We start from the raw sequence: 20,438 nt of genomic DNA on the forward strand, positions 1-20,438 counted from the left end.
CAAGTGGAACCACTTCTACAACAGACACCCATCCCGCGCTTCACCTGCCCCATCGAGACTCTCCAGCAACTCTCCTCCTTCATTTCCTCCAAGCTTTCAGCTGGAAGGTTGCTTGGAAACAAAGCTGGAGCGCATCACAGCCGGGACCAGAGTGTTTTCTTTGCCTGGGGCCACATACAGTTCATGGAGAAGTGTAGCAGTCATAGAGTGTAGCAGCCACTAGCTGTCTCCCAATGGAGGGGCCAGATCCTCTGAAGTCTGCATTTCTGGACAGGCCAACAGTGGGCATCTCATTTCAAAGACTTTCAAAGGGAAAACCTCATGGGACAACACATTTACCAGGTAGATGAGCTAAGGGGGGAATGAATCACTGGTATAAAATGCAGTATCATATCAACAATACCACTGCAGTGTGAATAATAAATAAAAGAAACCAGAAATAAACTCCACTGTTGTTGTTATTTTATGTTGCCTGGATATGCTGTTGATCACAGGGTGATCATTCTGTTACTTTTGTAAACAGGTTTCCCACTGAATTTGCCAGTTGTTCATGATGTGCTGTAATAGAACATGACGTAGCATCCCAAAAACGTGTCACAATATCTGTGCCACTTAACATTTCAGCTACCTGGAAAATGTTTGACTTTATGAGCAGAGTTGATGAATATGAGCTCTGGACATTGGCAGAGGTGTCTGTGACAGAAAGATTCCCAAATCCTCTGGACATACTGTATATGGTGGGAGATCATAACCCTTGTCATTGTTCAAGATCATCTGTTGCGTCAAATGCAAATGGCCTCCTCAATCAAAACCCAGGGCTCAAAGCAATTTACCAGGAGTCACTGGACACTAAAGAAAGATGAAGGAGGCCATCTGGATCCAATGCCACAGACTGTCAATGAACAGTGACATAGGTAACAATCTTCCTCTCATTTACAACCACTTGTTATCATGTGGCTTAGGGTCTATATTTAATGCAGGCTGTGGGATATGGTTGAGTCCTATGGCTACAGCTACGTAAAATTTGACATCAAGTTTGGTATCATGGCCACTGCCATGGTGGAGTTTTGGGATCTAGAAGTGAACATATATAGTTGAGAGGGTGGAGTTGGGGGGATACGCATTGCTATACCTCTATCCTGACAGAACCTGACTTAGAACCAGAGAACACTCCGTAGTGATGACTTGTAAATCACAACGTAGCCATGCCCTAAAGCAAACGCTGCTATATTGTCTATTTCACTCTAAATGGGACCATAATCTACAAATTAACATCATGCTGTATCAAAGAAAACTTCATGCTCACAATTGAGACCATAGTCTCATGAGGAAATTGACTGCAGTAATAACTCAAATCAGAAGTAGACTTATTTTCTCAAAAGATTACATACAGTAAAAATTGTTTTTGCAACCACAGTTGGCTACAGCTGGCTATTAGAAAGAATACAGGTACCCGGAACCAGTGGCAAATGATGATTTCAATAAAACTAAAAAAAAAAAAAAAATCAAATGCATTCTAGAATTATAGAGAATGTACTGTAACACCAGCTGCATACTGTAAAAGTTCCACATCAACATGTACTGTTGAAAAATCAAAATCCAGAACAGGCAGAACCAAATATGGGTGTGCACTCTCATTGCACACTTACTGCTGCTATTTCTTAATCATGCAGCAAAACATAGACATCTGCAATAGATGTGGAATTTTCAGTGTTTATTGATAGTGAAATTGTACAACATCTGGGTGGTCGGTTTCCTTGAGTGAAACCAATTAAAGTGCCTGTGATATCCCTCCCACTCTTATCTCCATATCTAACAAGGCCAACCCCCAAAGGTAACGACCGCAACATTGCATCACACAGCTTCCTGACTGGCCTCTAATGCTTGTCCTTGAGGCCTTCGCTTTGAAATATTCCTGTATGTGATGTATACGTACGCTGCAAATGAATGAGCCCCGGAAACATTTACTTCACCGTCAGCGCTGAGGATGACAATCGAAAGACGAAAACAAACGGTTCGGGTAACGCAGCTCGTTGACATTTCTTTTTTTTTTTTTTTTCCTACCTGCTGTTCCTCATCACAGAGATTACACGAGTGTGGGAAAACACGAATTACAAAGTATTCAATATTTGCAGGTGTGATTCAAAATCAACAAACTGTTGCGTTCAGTGAAGTCTGTGCAAGAGGATGTGCTCCCACTGTAAATGAGACAACGTGCTGTGAAGCCTCGCATCAATTTGGTGTTCAGAAAGAGGCAGACGGGGAGGACAGGTGGAGAGAAAAGGCAGCCAAAGGAAAAGGACGAATTAAGGTAGGACAAGGAGAGGCGAAGCATGCAGCAAGGCATGCTTATGATGGATTAATGCTGTTTTGCATGAATTAACAGGGAATGTATAAAACATGCTGTAAATCTGTTTCACTCAGTGGTCAATTTAATGCGATTTAATACCTAATTATGTTCCACTTGTCATACTTTAATGCCGCCTGAACGTGAACAATGAGAGGTGGCGATTTAATTGACGCTGGTCCCCTCGTTCGGCACTCTGCTAATGCCATGGGTTTTGTCAATCTGATAAAGGAGATAGATAACAACTCATTACCTTGAGTTATTAATGTTGTGTACTGTCGCTGAGTTCTTGGTATCACTCATTAAGTCCCATTGGTCTGCTTAGTGCAAGACTTGATCACAAACAGATTCAGGGGGATGGAAGGAAGCATTCGTAAACACTGGCGGTTGGCTCCGTTAGATTTACACGAAGGAGGGGGCCGGCAAGGTCCACAGAGCTGCATTAGTTCTCACAGGTTTTCCCCTAAGGGTGAAGAGATGGGGGAGTCACCAGCAAAGGTCAGTATGTCCTGACATAAACTGCTCCTGTTTCTCCTGATTCCCGAGTTTCACCGCATGCTTCTTGAAAAGGCTATTTCCTTCCGAGAGCAGGCGCTGAACTCTGTGCACCCCCTAAAATTGTCAGCACAATTTTGTAATTAGAAATGGATCATCAGTTAAGTGGTATATGACCAGCAGGCAAGCTTGCATTTATGTTGTACCTCATCTCCTCATTTGGAGAAACTATTCAGTGGGAGGTGAGGCTCGTAAAACCACTGTTGCGGCGTGAAATATCCTTCCACTTACTTACAGAATAGTTCTAAAGTAAAGGTGAAACTCTGACACGCTCTTTGATTTAACAATCAGAAACAGCCCATTCATTCCATCCACCTCCTCTGCATGCGAAGCACACTCTTTGTCTTGTATATCAGAGGTGGAACCAATTAATCTGTAATCTGTAATCAATTGTGATCAGCAATTACAGACAGTTTCTGTTCTATATCACTGTAACTTATATATCTATGGGTAATCCATCATTTCCAAATTTTACCCGTACCTAAATAACATGCCAACATCGGGATGCAAATATGCTGACATTTTGCAGGTATAATGTTAATTAAAAGTGTAAGCAGATTTATAGCTGGGTTAAAAATGGAAATAAAGCTGAGACTGATGGGAATGCCATTAGTTTTGTTTGCATTTAGTCATCATATCGTCAGTCATATTCAGTCATAAAATATGACCTGGTGATGGCGCTACATGAAAGGTCAGGGGTGAATACAATAAATCCTGAGGGGGGCATACATTTTTGTAACACATTTCATGATAATTCATCCAATAGTTTTGGATGGCGTTTTATGAACAAATTGTGGCAGTCACTTCAGTAGCTGTTATTTATATAATTCAGCACCAAAGTGGTGGTCTAACCACCAACATAACAACACAGAGGACATTTTTCATTATTGTCTGAAATTTTATAGATTAAACAAACCGATAATGAAAATAATACTGTACGTAGGAACCAAAATAATCATTCCTGGCCATGGGAGAGATAATACCAACCACCCACCTCCAACTGATCCAACTGAAATAATTATAAAAAATCATAACAGCCCATCTTTTGTAAAGCTGTTGTGACTGCAGCCTCACAGCTTTTGTCATCCCACACATTCCCGCACACGCACACACAAAAACTATGAATCAGCCTCTCTGAATCAGACAGGAAACAGGAAGTGTGAGAGAGAAGCACAGAGCGTAACAGACCTCTCCTCCATCCAGACAGAAGGTCTCATTGAGTCACCAACATGTTTGTTGAAAAAGCGCTCAGTTGCCTGCTGGTTTTTCTCAGAAGCTGGGCAGATAAGTGGTAGGTTCACCAGTCTAGAGAGGTCTTCTGTGTGCCACAAGGAAATACCACAGGTTGCCTCACCTGTGCAAAAGTGCCTTTGCAGCTGACAGTGATGGATTGTTTGGTTTTTAAAACGAACGGTCAGTGGGACCGGCTGTCAGCGTGTGCAGTGTTTTAGACTGAACCCAAATTAAGTATCTTGTGTGCTCTTTGAAAGCACTTCAGGTCAGCTCAAAGTTAGTGACCCCGCTGCTACAAAATGGGCACATTATCAGCGTGTTCAACACCGCCAAAATCATTTTGAATTCACAAAAATGCAAAACAGGTTCATGCCCACCTTCATGTGTGTCTTGAAGTTCAATCCAAGACCTCTTGGCCACGAGTAATGTGACTAATGTGTAAGTGAGCAACAGGGTGTATTGCATTTCAGCAAAAACACCTCTGATGGAAGGCCATGAGTCATAGCATGCATCCATCATTCACAGCTTCTCACCTCAGTTTCCTGCCACTGAGATTAACCCTAAGCGACCTCCACTGAGGCAAGGTGAGGACTTAATGTTTCCCGAGGTCCAGGCGATGAGTGGTTACGAGGACCCTTTAGGGGAGCGAGGGCCTTAAGGGTGAGGACACAGTACACACCATTAACCCCTCTGATCTTGGATTATTGCCACATCAGACCGATCTTGGTTATCACACACAGACCCAACCAAAAGGGCCGGCTATTGTGTACTGAGGTTGGCTTGCCACAGGAGGTGCAGTGATTGAACACAGTCGGCGATGACAAAAGGCTGCGCTCCCTCTTCTTTTCAGACGAACACAGTGAATTTCCCGAAAAAAGACACCAGATTTTAACCTGTTCTTCGCCCTGGATGTGTATGTAAAAAAAATAATAAAAACAGCCTATTCAAAGAGTAAAACATAATGCATGATGCATCAATCAGCTGGAGGTACATATGAGGAAAGGGTGACTCGGGAAAGCGAAGAAAGAATTAAGAGTGAAGCACTTGTCTACATGATCACTCACTGGCTGTTGTATGCTCTAGGACAGGCATAGAATCTCACATCTGCTAAAAAGAGCTGTCAATCTAACGGCTGCCTTCTCAGGATCTGCTATGAAACACCCAGATACTTTATTGTTGTGTTTGCAAAACCTTGTATGAGCTACTTAGCTTGTTTGTTTGTTGACTGTACCATGCTGATGTGGTTTCATCCTGAAATTGTTACCATAACCTCAAACTGAAGCATTTGCCTATTTCCTTATCTGTGTTTGTAAAGTTTGGCAAACTAGAATGCTGGCTGACTTCTAACAGCTTTAAGTGATCACTGCACTGCACACACTATCATTGGGTAATATTCAGCCCTGAAACCAACAATCCTCCAGCAGTTACTGGGAGCGTTTCTTAACAGTGTGACCAATAAATCATTTCTAAATAAAGTCTCTCAAATAACACTTCTCCATACTCTGTGTGGGAAAAGAAACCATTTGCGATGGTGAATCAGCCGGATGATTCAAACGTTGAGGGAAAGGTAGAGCAAAGGAGGGGCTGCCCAAACTCACAAAAGAGCTGTTTTGTCATAATTGTTGCTGAAAATACTGACAGTCCCCTGCAGCAGTTCATGCTGTGCGCATCGCTCGTCTATCTGTTTTTCATCCTCTTCGGGTGTGTGCGTCCTCTTGAAAAACCCAGGACTGGGGAGCATGAGAAATGTTTATTTTTAGCAACGAAAAAACTGTGTCTCCAGCTCTAAGGCACCTCCGAGGCATGCAGGTACGTCTGTCATGAATGGGAATGTTCGAAATCTATGCTTAACGTTCTCCGCGTGCTAAAGGGGGACAGTTTGTAATGATGAACAATGGAGAGATGTGTGTTAGCAGCCACTTGAAAGCTGGCAAGACAGCTAATCAGACACAAAGTGCTGTAATGACGTGAAAATTAGAGACTGCAGTCGGTTATTGTCCTGGATTATTATGTAAGGGTTTGATGCTGCGGGAGCCAGTCTTGTCGTAGCAGTAATGACAGCGTCGTTTCCTCGGCATCACTCGCTTTTCCCCCGCTAAACTTTTGGTCCCCTGAGCATATGTGTGTATCAAGCCTGAGTTCGACCGGAGGTGCCGAATTCTGAGCCAGTGGGGGAATCTGTCCAATTTGCTCAACTCATTTCGTGGTCACCTGAGTTGCACTGAGTGGAATAGCCAATAGAGCTGCAGATAGAGTGGTCACCCAAGTGCCATCGTAAGATCCCGCCCAGTGTAGGTGCACGCATCCAAACACCTCATTACTTAAAACACAAAATTACGGGTCACATCATGGGTTTTCCACATGTGGCGTGTGCATGTGGCGCCTGCCGTCATTAGGAAGAGCAGGGAGGAACAGAGAGGACTAGATGAAAAGAAAGGAGCCTTATTTCCTGCTGGCTGACATGCTTTCAAGAATCCAATGTCTTTTCCCCAGCGCTACTGAGCCCAATATCTGGCAAAATGAAGAGGCTGCAGAGCATGATAATGTGATTTCGGTGAAAGTGGCATGAACTGGGGAGGGACAAGAGAAAACGTGAGGGGTAGTGTTTGGCAATGAAACCCACACATCCTTGAATAAATAAAAAAAAAAAAAAAAAAAAAAAAAAGCCTCGATGTTCTACTGTAGGACATGTATTATACCCCCATGTCATGGTGATTCAGTGTTACTGAAAAACTTGCCTGTCTGTCACAGGGGCTGCAGAGGACCGAGTCTCCCTGTTACGTAACAGGATTTGTGCTTCTCTGTGACCTCAAGCTGTTCGAGCTTATCAAGTTGTAAACAATGCAGCACAATAAACTGATGAGCGCCGTGTCGACGAGCCACGGTCCCCTGCTTGTTTTATGAGCCGTTCCGCCGGCGCAATGTCAAATGTCAATGACGCCAATTTGGATGAGGCAGGAGGAATCGACCCCGCATTCTTCAGCTCGACAGAACCGCACAAAAATAAAAAGCGCCCGATGAAAAGAAGACGGCCGCCCCAGCGGGATACGTTCAAGAGGTGGAACATTATGTGGAAATTCAGATGGGCAAAAAATAGGAGTGTTCATGATTCACCCATGCTGCGGGCTGACAGTCGCCATCAGTCTTACACTCCCGATCCATTCTTCTGAGTGTGCCGAGCCTATACATAGCAACAGTGTGCTTGCAATTCAGTAGCAATCCAGTGCATCATCTGATATCTCTGGCCCTTTCTACCGCTTGGCTAGCCAAGCAATGCATCTGCGGATACTTCATGAATAAAAGTGCGGCAATAAACTTTGATTATAATCAAAAAACCAATGCAGGGCTTAAACGCGACGTGTTGCGGTGCTCTGTAATCACTAGCATCTCTAAGGTGCTGTCATTTTGGAGAGTGATGATTAATTTCTTCGGGGCTCCATTCACACGAGGCCCTTGATCATATAGGCCAGGGCGGACTAAAGAGAAAGGGCCAGCAAAAGGAATAATGTGAAATGATGAAATGGGGAGGGGTCAGCAGGAGAATTTTAAAGTCTTATTACAGTAATTGGTTCTAGTTGCAGAAAATCTGAAGAGTTCATGCCTGGCTGGGCTGGAACAAACCGGAGGGAAATTCCCAGCGTTGCCCCTGACTGCGTGTTTGAAAGAGGAAGGGGAATAAAGTGGAAGAGGTGGTGAAGGGGAAAGATAGTGAGAGGGTCCCAGAGGCCAGGTTTGAGGTTTTAATAAGCAGCTCTGAAGAAAGAAGCAGCGCCTGCAGGGAGAAGACCTCAGCACTGATGACCACAGAGGAGCGAGGAAGTGGCCATAGTCCAGCTAAGAACAGGACAGAGGCAGGAAAGAGGGGAAGAGGAAGAGAGAAGACCTGCAGCTGATCTGTCTCAATGTCTGTGGTGTGCACTTAATTTCAAATTACTATTTTTACCGCTCAGTACATCATCGAAAATCTCAGCGGATGCTTTGCTGTTTTCTTCTTGTTTTGATTTAGTAGACAGTGGTGAGATATGTACCAACAATTAGAAGACTTCTAAATTACCGTCTTGAGTTACATAATGCAGTAATAAAATTAACAAACTGTGAGAATGAGGGAGATGTAGGGAAGCCAAAAACAGTCGAAGGTGCAATTTTTTTTAATGCCCTTAATAAGAATTAGAGAAGCACGTTTGTATCTATCACAAGAGTACAGATTTCTTAGGATCACTAAATAATTCATCTTGAGAATATGACTTTGTAGATTCATTAGAGTGGGCCGTGGCATACACACACTGCTCTGTGGAGTGGGTCTGGGAGTCTTAAAGCAAACCATTTTATAAACTTCAACCATTTGTTGTACGATTTTTTTAGCTAGGGATTTGATGAGATGGTGTTTGAATTAAGCCTAATCCATGCAAGAGATAGGTGTACTAATAGTGCCATTATGAGGTTAAATGAAACTACTCTTATTGGTGGGATTTCGAATGGTATAATAGGATACGGACATAAAAAAGCGTGATTGTCTACAGTCTGATGCATTGATCAGTACCGAGTACTCCTTGATCTGACATTTTCAGCTTGAAACAGCTGTTACAGTGGTCAAGTCGCCATCTACGGTGGCATGACAATGCTGATCTGACAAACATACCAGGAAACGACCTTTTGTTTTGATTACCGGTCGACTTTCTTGTTATCTCAAGATAACAAAGCTAATTTTCCTGAGATAACGACGTAGATTAACCCATTATAAGGAGAGAACGAGCTTTATTATGGAGATAACGCAACAATTAACTTGCGATTTGAGATAGTGACATGAAAAAAAATAATAATAATTGCACCCACGGCTGGTCTTAGCTTCCATAGAGGAGAGAGAAAGAGAAGGAACAAGAAAAGGAGTGAGAAAGAACGAGGCAGACAGTCGGCAGGTAGCATCAGGGTATCATAATCATGAAGGACTGGCGCCCCATTAAAGATGATTTTCCTCCCGGATCTAAATGTTAAGTGTCAATTAGAGTTGACACAGAGTTTTTAGCCTTTGCTTCATTTTAACAATGTTTGAAATGACTGTTTCCATATCAGTCATAATGTTTGAAACAGCGACACTCTTTGTGTGAATACTTGGTCCTGTTGATTAGGCCTGTAGTAATATATATAATATACTGGACTGTCAGAACAGGTACACAGACATGCACTCCACAGCAGTCTTGCAGGTTCGGTTTGTTAACTAAGACAACAGACCTGTATGTATGTAATCTCATAAAGGGTCTCACTGGCTCAACAAATTACAAATGTATACAACTGCTTGAAAATTGCTGTCTGTTCACCTTCATTTTCTCCTTTTTCCACTCTACTGATAAATTTAATAGATAATTAAAGGGGGAGTTTGTAGAATTATTTATCTATCTAGATTGTTTTGATGTGAGCTGCCAGGTTGGGGAGATATCTGGTATAGAGATGTCTGCCTTCTCTTGAACATAATGGAACTAGATGGCACTGAGCTTTTGTGCTCAGTTAAAAAAAAAATCAACAGCAACGATTTTTTTCAGAAATCAGGACGAGAGATAATCGGCAGACCTTGTGTTACCTGCAAATTCATGTCGAAACTATTTCCTTTCTACTGAACTACACTCGCCAACAGAATCACGGCACGGCAGCAAGCCTGCATCAACTCGTGGGGTGTCGCAGTAACACAGGAAAGAGCCAAATACAAGGCATAGGCAGGCAGGTGGTAAAGCAAAAAGTGAGCTTACATCAGACAAAGTAAAAAAAATAGCAAGCGACAAAAAGTGGCAACAAAAAAAGGCAGGCGAAGGAAAAAGTACAAAAGTAATACAAAAACATATCGGACCAGACAACCGTGGGGAACAAATCAGGAGCACAGGTAACGCACGGGGACAGGGGAACAGGTACAGGAGCTCAGGAGACGCGCAAACGAAAACAGACGAGCCGACAAAGAGTGAGAGATCAACACAGGCTGAGATACAAACTGAGCTAACGAGGGGCGGAGGCGCAGGTGGAGAGACGCCGGGAACAGGGGCAGCGCTAACAAGGCTAGCATGAGACAGGTTCAGGGGGGAAATCAGGTCGGGGAGAAGCGCAGGAGCACAAGAGGGAAACAAAACACTGAGAACACAGGTGAGCAGGAAGTAGTGACACCCAAGACAAAAGATATGTATTTTTGCATGTATTCTGAGGAGAACTGTAACTGTCACCAAGGTGGGCATTGTTATATTTCAAATACGACCTACAGTACTCTATGTGCTTGCTCAAGGAGAATCACCTGTTTCTCTGTTCTTACCAGCCAAAGGTTCTGTCAGATCTGTACATGTCGTTCTTTCTTTTGTTGTTTATCAAAAGTGTGCCTTGCAAGCATCAATTCACACTTTTTTTTGGTCATTGTTCCTTCATGAATTATTCTTTTCGACTGTACATGCCCTCCACATTTTCCCACTCGTCACGTGCACCTTCCTCACAAAAGGCTCTCTCACGATAGCTTGATGCAGTTGGACCTCGAACAAAAATGAGCACAGAAAACCCTGAGACGCTGGAGGTTTTATCCAGTTCCCTATTTAAGTGCGGGCAACTAACATGCCATGCCGGATGATCAAACTGGAGTGTTTGGCAAAGTCCGCCATCGGGAAATGAGAGCTGAATGATGTCTGCACCAGGGGCGGAGTGATAACACCTCCCCCAGCCGATTTATACCACAGCCCCTGGGAGCTTTCCTAGTAATGAGACTATTTGCATGCCGACGGTCAGTTGCTCTTGTTATCACCCCCAGAGTCCAATAAAACCACATGAGCTACAGTGAAGTTAGAGGCAGCAATGAATTTAAAAAAAAAAGAAAAAAAATCGCTCTCATTTTGCCTCAGAACATGATGCTTATGGGCGATAACGGCACAAATATAAAGAGATATATTCATATGAGTCATCAAGCCTTGCATTTTTGCCAACAAGCTCTTGCTGTGTATTTATTTATTTTTTTTGTTACAAATGAGTCATAAAACAGAGCATTCACAAAAAGCTCATTCAAGCCATTTCCCTCTGAGTCGGCTCAAACTTTTCCCGAGGTTTTTTTTTTTTTTTGCTGCTCGTCACTCTTGTGCCCCGGAGTGATGTCAAGCTCTCCCCTGTCGCTGTCCCGGGATTCTCGGAAGCAAAGCTGCTCCGTATGCGATCCCCTGCAGCCATTACAGCCAAAACCTGGACAGCTGCTCATCTGGGACACACACACACACACACACACACACACACACACACACACACACACACACACACACCTGCACTCACAAATCATCGAGGTGCACTCCTGTGTCACAATGCACTCAGAAAAACACAGACAGCGGTGGACAGATGAAGACAGAAGCTACCAGTGATTTAAACTTGTGCGAAACCTCTCATCAGCTTTCTCTGGGTAGGTGTCCATTCTCGCCTTCTCATTACTCTAGCCACTGATTTTTGGCTTTCGCTGGCGACTCAGATCGATGGCAGCAGAGTGTGAAAGAGGGAGAGTTGTTCCATTTCAATCTCTGAGACAGTAACATCCCCACACATTTGTCATGCCTGTGCTCAAATTGAAGCGAGATTAGATGGCATGTAATATCTGAGGCAGTGCCAGCTACCCTGCCACAACTTTCTCCTCGTGGCCTCCTTTCATTACGCGGGCTGGATTAGATTTTTTTATATGTGTAGCACCTAGTTTGAAGGGTCTCACTGAGCCATTAAAAATTCATTCCGAGTGTATTGAAGGCACGTATTTAAGTGTGAAAATATCAAAGCGGGGGGGACCAAAGTGTCAGGAAAGTGTGTGTGGAGTGACAATAAGTGGAGGTCTTGTGGCTCGCTGTGTGTCTGCGACTCGTGAGAGAATGAGGGGTTGAGGGAGCTGAGAGAGCAACTTTGGTTTCTTGATGATAAGCTCAAAAGATTGACTGCCTGCTGCACTTTTCCCTGCCGCCTGGTGAAAGAAAAAAAATTGCTTGCTGTTTAAATAGCATGTTTTCTTAATCGCACTTCACTGGACAGCTGCAGGCAATCTTCAGATGTTACATTTTTCCCTCACGCTCCCTGCCTGCTCGCTTTCTCTCTGAGATGGCTTTAAGTGACACAAAGCGGTTGCTTTGCCGTCTTCCCAGACACAAAGCCCTCACAGTGTTGTGCTGGTCTCCCACAAACGACGCTGCAATACAGTGGGTGCACTACTGGCTGTCAGGCTGCTTGGCTACTTGAATGTGTACAATATGGTGTATGGAGCACGGCCAGATCTGCTGGCAGAGGCCGGTAAAGCTGCAGCCCAAGATCTAAGCTGAGAGACATGACTTGTCAAGTTGAAGGCCAAAGGTCTCAGAATCTGCCAACTCGAGCACAGAAAAAAGAAACTGCAGATTTGTACTGTTTAACTGACATTACTTATAGGGAAAGTCAAAGCTACTGAAGTTCCTCTGTACAAGAACCAAAACTGTACAAGGATGTGACTTAAAGTCTAAATGAAATCCATAATTCTTTTCACTTTTTTTGTCAAGACATAATTATGTGATAGCTCCACTGCCAAACTGAAAATAAGATCATATTTGGACGTACAGTATTTGATGACACAAAGTCATCTTAGCTCCAGGCCTCTGGGTGGACGGTCCCAATAGCAGCAGTTGTGAGACATTATAAGGTCTAATTTTGGTAGCAGACTCACTGTCGGCCTCTGTGGTGCCCTAATGACTGGAGCATATCAGAATAAAAGGTGGTTTCTGGCCATTTTCAACAAGCACACATCGCATTGGTATGCACTGTTACCTTTTTCACAACATCTGTCCTTTTAAAACACTAAACGTCATGAGGAGCAAGCGGCAAGTGCCAAAAGCTACAGCTCTTCAGCTTGAGGCTGGCTCTATGATCATAACAAAATGCCTAACTTTACAGCAGAAAAAAAACATGTTTACAGCCTGGTACAAAAAAAACAACATTTTCCCCAACAGTGACAACTGCACAGGGGGTGGATCTTATATAACTCCCTTGTTGTAAACCGTAATAAGGCTTAAAGTTATGCATAATTAAGGGCCTGGGTGCTTAGAATGACAACTAGCCACTAGCTGTCCAACTAGGTGTCAGCAACCAGGAATGTATTCCACCAGTCTCAGCCATATATAACAAGGACAATCTGGACACAGTGTCAGAGCTGGAGCCCTGTTCATTCCTATGTAAGCTGCTCAGTGGTGCATATAGCTTGCTTTGGATAATATTTCCCAGATCCCCCATGTTGTGGGGCCCATAGAGTGTGCACACCAGGGACTTCCACTGACTTTAAGAGAATAAAATGATTTAATTGTGTGGCTCGACTTTCCAAATGTTACAAGACTGAATGGCTCAAAGAACGGCTGTGAGACGAGTCACTTTGTGGTGGCTACAAGTGATGTAATTACATAGTTTGGCCACTAACAGGAGTCACAACAATGAGGTTCAGAAATTGGTCTTCAGAGACCTGTGGGTGATATCACAGAAACTAAGTCCTCATGTGAGCCGTTATCCTGAAGGTTGGAAGGAAGCAAGCTAGGCTAGCGAACTTCCAGTCGGATGACAGAGGCTATTTAACCTGGTGTGCTGATGTTCAAAAGATTCCAACGAGTTGTTGTGCTTTGATCATAATATTTGAATCATCAGCTGCTCTTACAGAGTCAGCGCTCGGTTCACCCCACATGTTCTAGCATCAGCTCCAGTTGGAGTGACAGCAAATGAACCACACTTTCCAAAAGCACCCAGTTGGCTTGGCCTGTAATGCCATACATTACTCCGTAATAACTCAGCCAAAATCAAAGACTTATATGTAAGACTTAGCTTACATATAGACAATTCATCAATCAAACTGTCAGTACAAACACTGTGAGCTGGAACCAAAAAAGTCATTGTAGGGGGTGTTGAAGAATGCAGAATAATGAAAATACCTTAGTTAAAACAATGGTGACCAAATACAAGGGAAAAGAAATACCAAGGATATACTTTAAAGCCTATTCTGATTTCTAGCACAAAATATTCTAATTTAAGTTGTTTGACTTGAAAAGCATCTTTACATTCCATACTGCACATGGACACCGCAGTACAGAGTGCATTATTATGACTGTTGAGCCTCTGTGGCGTATAATCCACAGCATCAGTACTCCCCTCACACCTGCCTACAAGCCTCCTCTATATTGGACACTGACCTTGGCCAGCGGTCTGGCTTGCATCCTATTCGTCTAGCCAACATACAATGTAAATGGGTTTCTGAAAATTAAAAATCCATGCTGCCCAATTCAATATAGGACAGTGTCTCTGGGCACAGGGGGGAATATGCATTAGGCCATAATGATATTACCTATACCTCTAAGGCGCCCTCCCACTCTCCTGAGGAAATGGCTAGAGGGACTTTGAATACATACAGTGCTTGAATATGGTGGGTCTGTGCAGTATGGCAACATTACTGAGAGGCAGCCATTTACAATGTTGATTAAGTGCAGACTGTGGCAGAGGCTTTAAGTAGAGGAGTATGAAAAAACACTTGAGCACTTGGGGCCTAATGGATCACGGTTCAGAAGGATGACCTAGGTTACATGCAGAAGCTTGGGTGCCAACACGTTCATTCAATAAAGTCGGGGAGAGAGCACCGAGGAAATATAGTAAACAGTAAAACAGCAATATGTAGCCACAACACTGACCTTCAGTCATTTATTGTGTTTGGATGTGTCAGCTCTGCCTGTGTCCATGACCACTGGTGTCAAGCTTGACCGCCACCTTTTCTCTCTCATCATCAGTTCACATTTTGCTAATTTTCTGCTTTCTTATCTGTTTCGCCAGAGTTCAGACCCAATCCAACCCTGCCTCTTCGAAATTACATGTACTCTATATACTATTAATATACAACTGCAAATAGAATTTGAAAGAAACATAATGTAGCCCAGATTGTGCTTTTAATCACTATAATGGCAAAATAATGTTCTTGAATGCCTGCCAACTCACAAAAAGTTAACACTTTTTTGTATCTGTGAAATGTTCATTGACAAATCATTCCGCTTCTTTTCACTACGATGTCTGCTCCTAAATGATAAAGTGTGATTAAATGTTTCTATGGTTGTATTTTGGCATTCCCAGCAATGGGTTAAGATTGGGGAAAGAATCCTGATCATGGCTGAATTCCGAAAAAAAGCCCCAAACTGGACAAATTGATTTACTTAATCCGACAACAGACAAGATTTTTGGCTCGATTTTTCATTATGTAAGTACTGCACACTGTAATGGCTTTGGGATAATGACTTAATTGGTGTGAAATTGGTTCCCTGTAAACTTTTTTTTGCACCAAATCTGATGGGAAAATGACGTCTGCTTGGTGATTCAGTCAGGCTAGCAGCCTGGCATCATTTCTGTCTGCTTTCATGTCTCCATTATTGACTCATGGAATGAATAAACTCAGGTTTTGTCCTGTGTTGTTGGTAAATATAGCTCCGAGGAAAATGGACAGCAATCAGGTTGTCTTTGCAACAGCAGTGGCAACAATAACACCACTTGGAAACACGTGGAGGGAGACTCTGCACGCCCAACATCCACCCCAACCACCTTTGTATGATTTGTGGGTGGCCTAAGAAAAAGTTTTCACCAAACCTAGCCAGTCAACATATTCCAGGCAGCAGACATTTGTCTGCGTGATGATTAGAAGCATATAAATGTGATTTCTAGGAGAAAGTGTTGCCCACTCACCCTTCACTCTTCTCACTCTCCTGCTCTGTCCTCTTTAATGCATACCACCCCGATCCCTCTCAACCTTCTTCTTTCTTTTCCACCCACACAGCGAGGCTCGGGTCTCAGTGAAGGCTTGGTCACTGATGAAAAGCTCCATCTCACATTTGCGTCTGCTGTCGGTGTGTAAACTGCGTGCATCAGCTGAAGGACGGGATCTCTTTCTTTTTTTTCCTCGAAAACAGCTGTGATTTCTTTGTACCCACATGAGTAATGCAAAGTGAGACTGACACCATATGTCAGACCTTGAATAAAGGTATTTGAATTCTCATTAAAGGCATTATGTATTCTCTGGGTATGACTCTTCCTGATCATTTCACTTTTGGGCTTTGATGACATGCAGTGTCAGTCAAGGTGAGTCCAGCCACTTTCTACTTTTCAGTAAGGTTTATATTTAAAGCCACCCCGTCTAAGTGTCCTGCCTGTCCTTGTTCTGTAGTAGTTATTATTTAGAGCTTGGGTCTGTCTCTCTTCTCTGTGTTTCATGATGGTGTTGGGTGGTTTTACCTCTTTTTCTTCTTGCATATTATTGCAAATAAGCGCGGTCCATTTCACGCAACAACCCAAGGATAGCTGTAATTGATGCATCTTTAAAACAAAATGGTGAATTATTATGGAAACAAAATGAATCTAAGTACAAATACTGAACAAGAGTTATTCAGTGTGTTGGCTGAATAGCTGTGGCTTTAGCATTTCAAGCTCTTATGAGGATTCTGTACTTCATGACAAATGATTGCTTGGAAAAAAATTAAGAATAATGCTGCATGACCAAAAAGCCTTTAGCTCGGCAAATTACTGAGCAAAACCAGCTTTTCAGTGTGTTGTTTAGGTTCCTGTGCATGTATATGAATGAAAGCTAAAAAAAAATGTTAAAAAGTCCACAACAGAAGCTCCTCTCTCCCACAGAAATGCCTTGCCAGTAGTCTCGCCTTTAATCCTGTGACTTCTTGAAATCACACTACGTCACCACGTCATGCCTAGCAGCTAGTCTGGAAACGATCTAGCGCAGCTGCTCTGCTGTCATTAGCACTACTGGCTCAGGCATGTGTGAGCTGACCAATCGGAGCAGACTGGGTATTTGGAAAGGGGGCCTGCAAGAGACAGAAGCTAAAACAGAGGGAGAATACAGTGCTGCAGCAATGGAAATTCTGATGAAACTTTGAGCATTCAAGCATGTAAACCTAATACTAATTGCAAGCCAAAATAAAATCAAGAACCTATGAAGTGCACAATATGTCTCCTTTAAAAGAAACACATCTGAACATCTTTAAAAATACAACCAGACATTGTATTAATAGCTTCATTTCACTGAAATCCCTTGAAACCTCCATTTGCAAATCTATTTCGTATAGATTTAGGTACTAAATCTTTAGGTGTTGGTGTGTATCTGTTTCGTGAAATGAGGGTACCAGCAGGACATGTTTGCCCCCTGGCTCAACATCCTGTACAAAGACAAGGAGACAAGACTTGCAAATGTGCATGTTTGCACTTCAGTCTCTCTCACGCCATCACACAGTGTGTCTCCGTCTCCCTCGCAGGACAGCAATTACCTGCAGGCAAAGAGACCTTGGTCGGACTTGTAAATACACTCAGAGCTCCTTTGATAATTCTCTGAGCAAACACAGAAATATAGAGACAGGTGCTTCATATTTGAATGTATCTTTGGACACCGGTGACAATAAGAAATCTAAGTTATGATTAAATAAAACTGAATTGTACATTTTCTGTATGCTGAAGACAAAGCCATTCATTTTCTTTTTTTTTTTATTAACACTAATGAGATTAAGGTTCATGTCAAAAACGTTGGTTATGATTATAAACCGACTCACCGTGTAACTTCCCCCAGCTTCACACAGTACTGTAGTGTCTTTCAGCTGATTCTCTAGGTTTCATCAGCCTGAAAATGTACTTCATGTTTCTGTACAATTTCAGTCCAGTGCAAAACAGCAGATATGGTAATGAGTATGCTTGATTAAAAAAATCCCACCAGGTGTTGATTGCCATCTTAACTTGGGGGGTCAGTGTTATGGACAGAAGTATTGAGGTTCAGTTCCGAGCCATACAAACATGCACACACTCTTCTTCCATCCCTCCAGGGCTGATCTCCCACCGGATGCTCTCTGGACAACGTACTTCAGGCTCTGTGGCCCTGATGTCGCGTGCAACACGGAGCAACAGCACGGAGGTGCCGCGGGAGCTCCCTCTTGCCCGGATACGCACGCGTTTTGCACACAAGTAATAACTGTAAAACACACACACACAGACACACACACATGCACCCACATGCACACACATTCTCCATCCTTCCCCGAGCCCCAGGAAGGACCCCCCACCCCACCCCACCCTCCTCTCTCTGCTTGTCTCAGTGGGAAGGTCACAGGCACACAGTTATCGCGCTCGATTTGATTACGTCTTAATCCAATCAAGCAAAGCAGAGAGAGCAGCATTGATTTTTTGAGACACAGAATAATGCTTATTGGGCTTAGAGGCACATGGCTGATTCCTGGACAAGGTTAAGTCCAGAGGGAAATATCATATCTGTCACTGAGTCTGTCACCGAACATGTTTATGGCTTACGTCTAGATCCGCTCCTCTCACAGCTAAAAACAAGGGGAAAAAAAAGCTGTCAGCTCTGGTTGTGTTCACAGATAATCTGCGGTCACTGTTGTTTTGCGAGATTGTCAGTAACAGCAGGCTGCCGTAGCAAAACCGAACAACAGACAGTAGATGAGACACTTATAGCTGAGGAGAGAATATAATCCATGCAGAGACATTTCAGGAATGAAATGGATGGAGACCCGTGGGAATGATTTGCACTTAGCAATGGAGAGTGAGACAGTGCCAGTAGGGAGCACTTAAAGGGATAGTTCATTTTTTTTTTGTAAGTGGGGTTGTAAGAGGTACTTATTTATAGTCGCTGTATTACCGTATAGTAGATGGCAGTCGGCACATTGACCTGCAGTTGTCATCTCTTCAAAGCTGCCAGACACCTCTGACAAAAACAGTGATTTTTACCGTGCAGAAAGCATGAGTTGCTAGACTTTGGTCTTACCTGTTGAACGTTATACCAGCAACTACCTGGTTCTGCAAAGGCAAAACTGCTGTTTTTTTCAAAGAGTCTGCTGGCTTTGAAGAAAAGCATAGATGGATATTATATTTGTGAATCCCCTGCTGGAGAGGTCTGTCTGACAGCAAGGTAAAGTGGTGAACATGTTCTAAATATATTGTACATTTAAACTGATATTGATTTTTTTTCCAGTGGGTGCTTTTTTTAGGTGGGTAAATTACTTTTTTTTTTTTTTTTCTGCCGCCCTCTTCCACAGCAGGACATTGCTTAGCTGCCCTGTGTGTGGTCCCGTCTGCTTCTCCAAGCTGTGCTGCACACCATCTAGACCGTTTTCACGTGGAAACTGTCTTCCCCCGACATCACGCTCTGGGTGGGAAGCTTAAATGTCGTCGGCTACCGCTGTGTTTTAGGTTGCATTGTGCACTAAAAACTCAGGTAAAACAACAAAATGATATCATTTCGCTGCTCCTCGATAGAAGACAGTGAATAGTGAAAACCTGGAGGAACATTTGTACAACTTTCAAGGTAAAACTACATATTTAAAAGCCAACTGACTAGCATTAGCATTCAATCAAGTCCAAGCTAACGTTATTTTATGCGATATAATGTCAAGTGGCCTGGAAGTGAAGCAAACTGGATGTAATCTAGAGGTAATGTTAGCGAGGAAATGGCTGAATGCTAACAAGTTGTTAGATGTGTCATTTTATCTTGACATATGGCCTTCTAGATTTGTACTATGAAAGTGAAAAGTTAACAATTTTCCAGATTCTCGACCCGTATCCAATATAGAAAGTGGAACACAGCAGAATTACTCTATCCCAGAGTTTGAGTTTCCCAACCCTCAGTGTGATGTCGGAGGGAAAACACCACTGTTAGAACACGGTCTAGTGGCAGTAATACCCTACCAATGGATAAGTGCCTCATGCAACCCCAGTGCAAAAAAAAAAAAAAAAAATGAACTATCCCTTTAACATACTGTAGAGCTACACAGCTTTCTGGCTATTTTGACAATACCTGAAGCATGTTGTACACACATGAACACACAAACATATGGAATACATGTGCCTGAGAGCATCATGTGTACACAAACTGTAACATTCAGCAGAGAGATGTGTAGCAGAAGCAGGAGTGGTCAGTCAGCACTCCGAAGATGAACCCTTCAGCCTTCACGCTGTCAATCAGTCAGGTCAGTAAGATTAACCTAAAGTGCATAAAGATGGCTGCCTCCTGGAGCTACATTTGTTGGCCCCGTGGCACAGTCTGCACCGGGCTGAATGCCTGACAACGTGGGACAGGAGGACGCTATCTTTATGTACGTTGTGTTTTTTATTTTTTTCTCCATGCAGCCTCATGCCCGGCCCACACTGTTTGCTGCGATGAAGACTGAAGAACAGTGTGTTTGCAGCATGGTGTCGCCCCCGCTGTGCTTGCAACCCACCCCCCCCTTTCCCGAACAGCAAAACAACAAGGCGGGAGATGTTGATGACA

At 43.2% G+C, this 20,438-nt stretch overlaps 1 protein-coding gene and 1 long non-coding RNA gene across 7 annotated transcripts in view; one reads left to right on the forward strand and one right to left on the reverse strand.

Moving 5' to 3' along the window:
* Positions 1 to 20,438, reverse strand: part of dlgap2a (discs, large (Drosophila) homolog-associated protein 2a) — a 174,405-nt gene that overhangs the window by 67,425 nt on the left and 86,542 nt on the right. The gene's annotated exons all lie outside the window — the stretch shown is intronic.
* Positions 1,599 to 20,432, forward strand: LOC119004494. 3 transcript variants are annotated; one of them, XR_005070236.1, is made up of 5 exons: positions 1,599 to 2,020; positions 2,136 to 2,311; positions 17,980 to 18,118; positions 20,053 to 20,136; positions 20,297 to 20,432. It is a non-coding gene; the product is annotated as an uncharacterized LOC119004494 (long non-coding RNA). The 3 variants fall into 3 exon arrangements; XR_005070237.1 differs by lacking the exons at positions 20,053 to 20,136; positions 20,297 to 20,432 and adding an exon at positions 19,207 to 19,284; XR_005070238.1 differs by lacking the exons at positions 17,980 to 18,118; positions 20,053 to 20,136; positions 20,297 to 20,432 and adding an exon at positions 4,661 to 5,007.

Source organism: Acanthopagrus latus, chromosome 16 (assembly GCF_904848185.1).
Source record: "Acanthopagrus latus isolate v.2019 chromosome 16, fAcaLat1.1, whole genome shotgun sequence".
In the NCBI taxonomy this organism is placed as follows: domain Eukaryota; kingdom Metazoa; phylum Chordata; class Actinopteri; order Spariformes; family Sparidae; genus Acanthopagrus; species Acanthopagrus latus.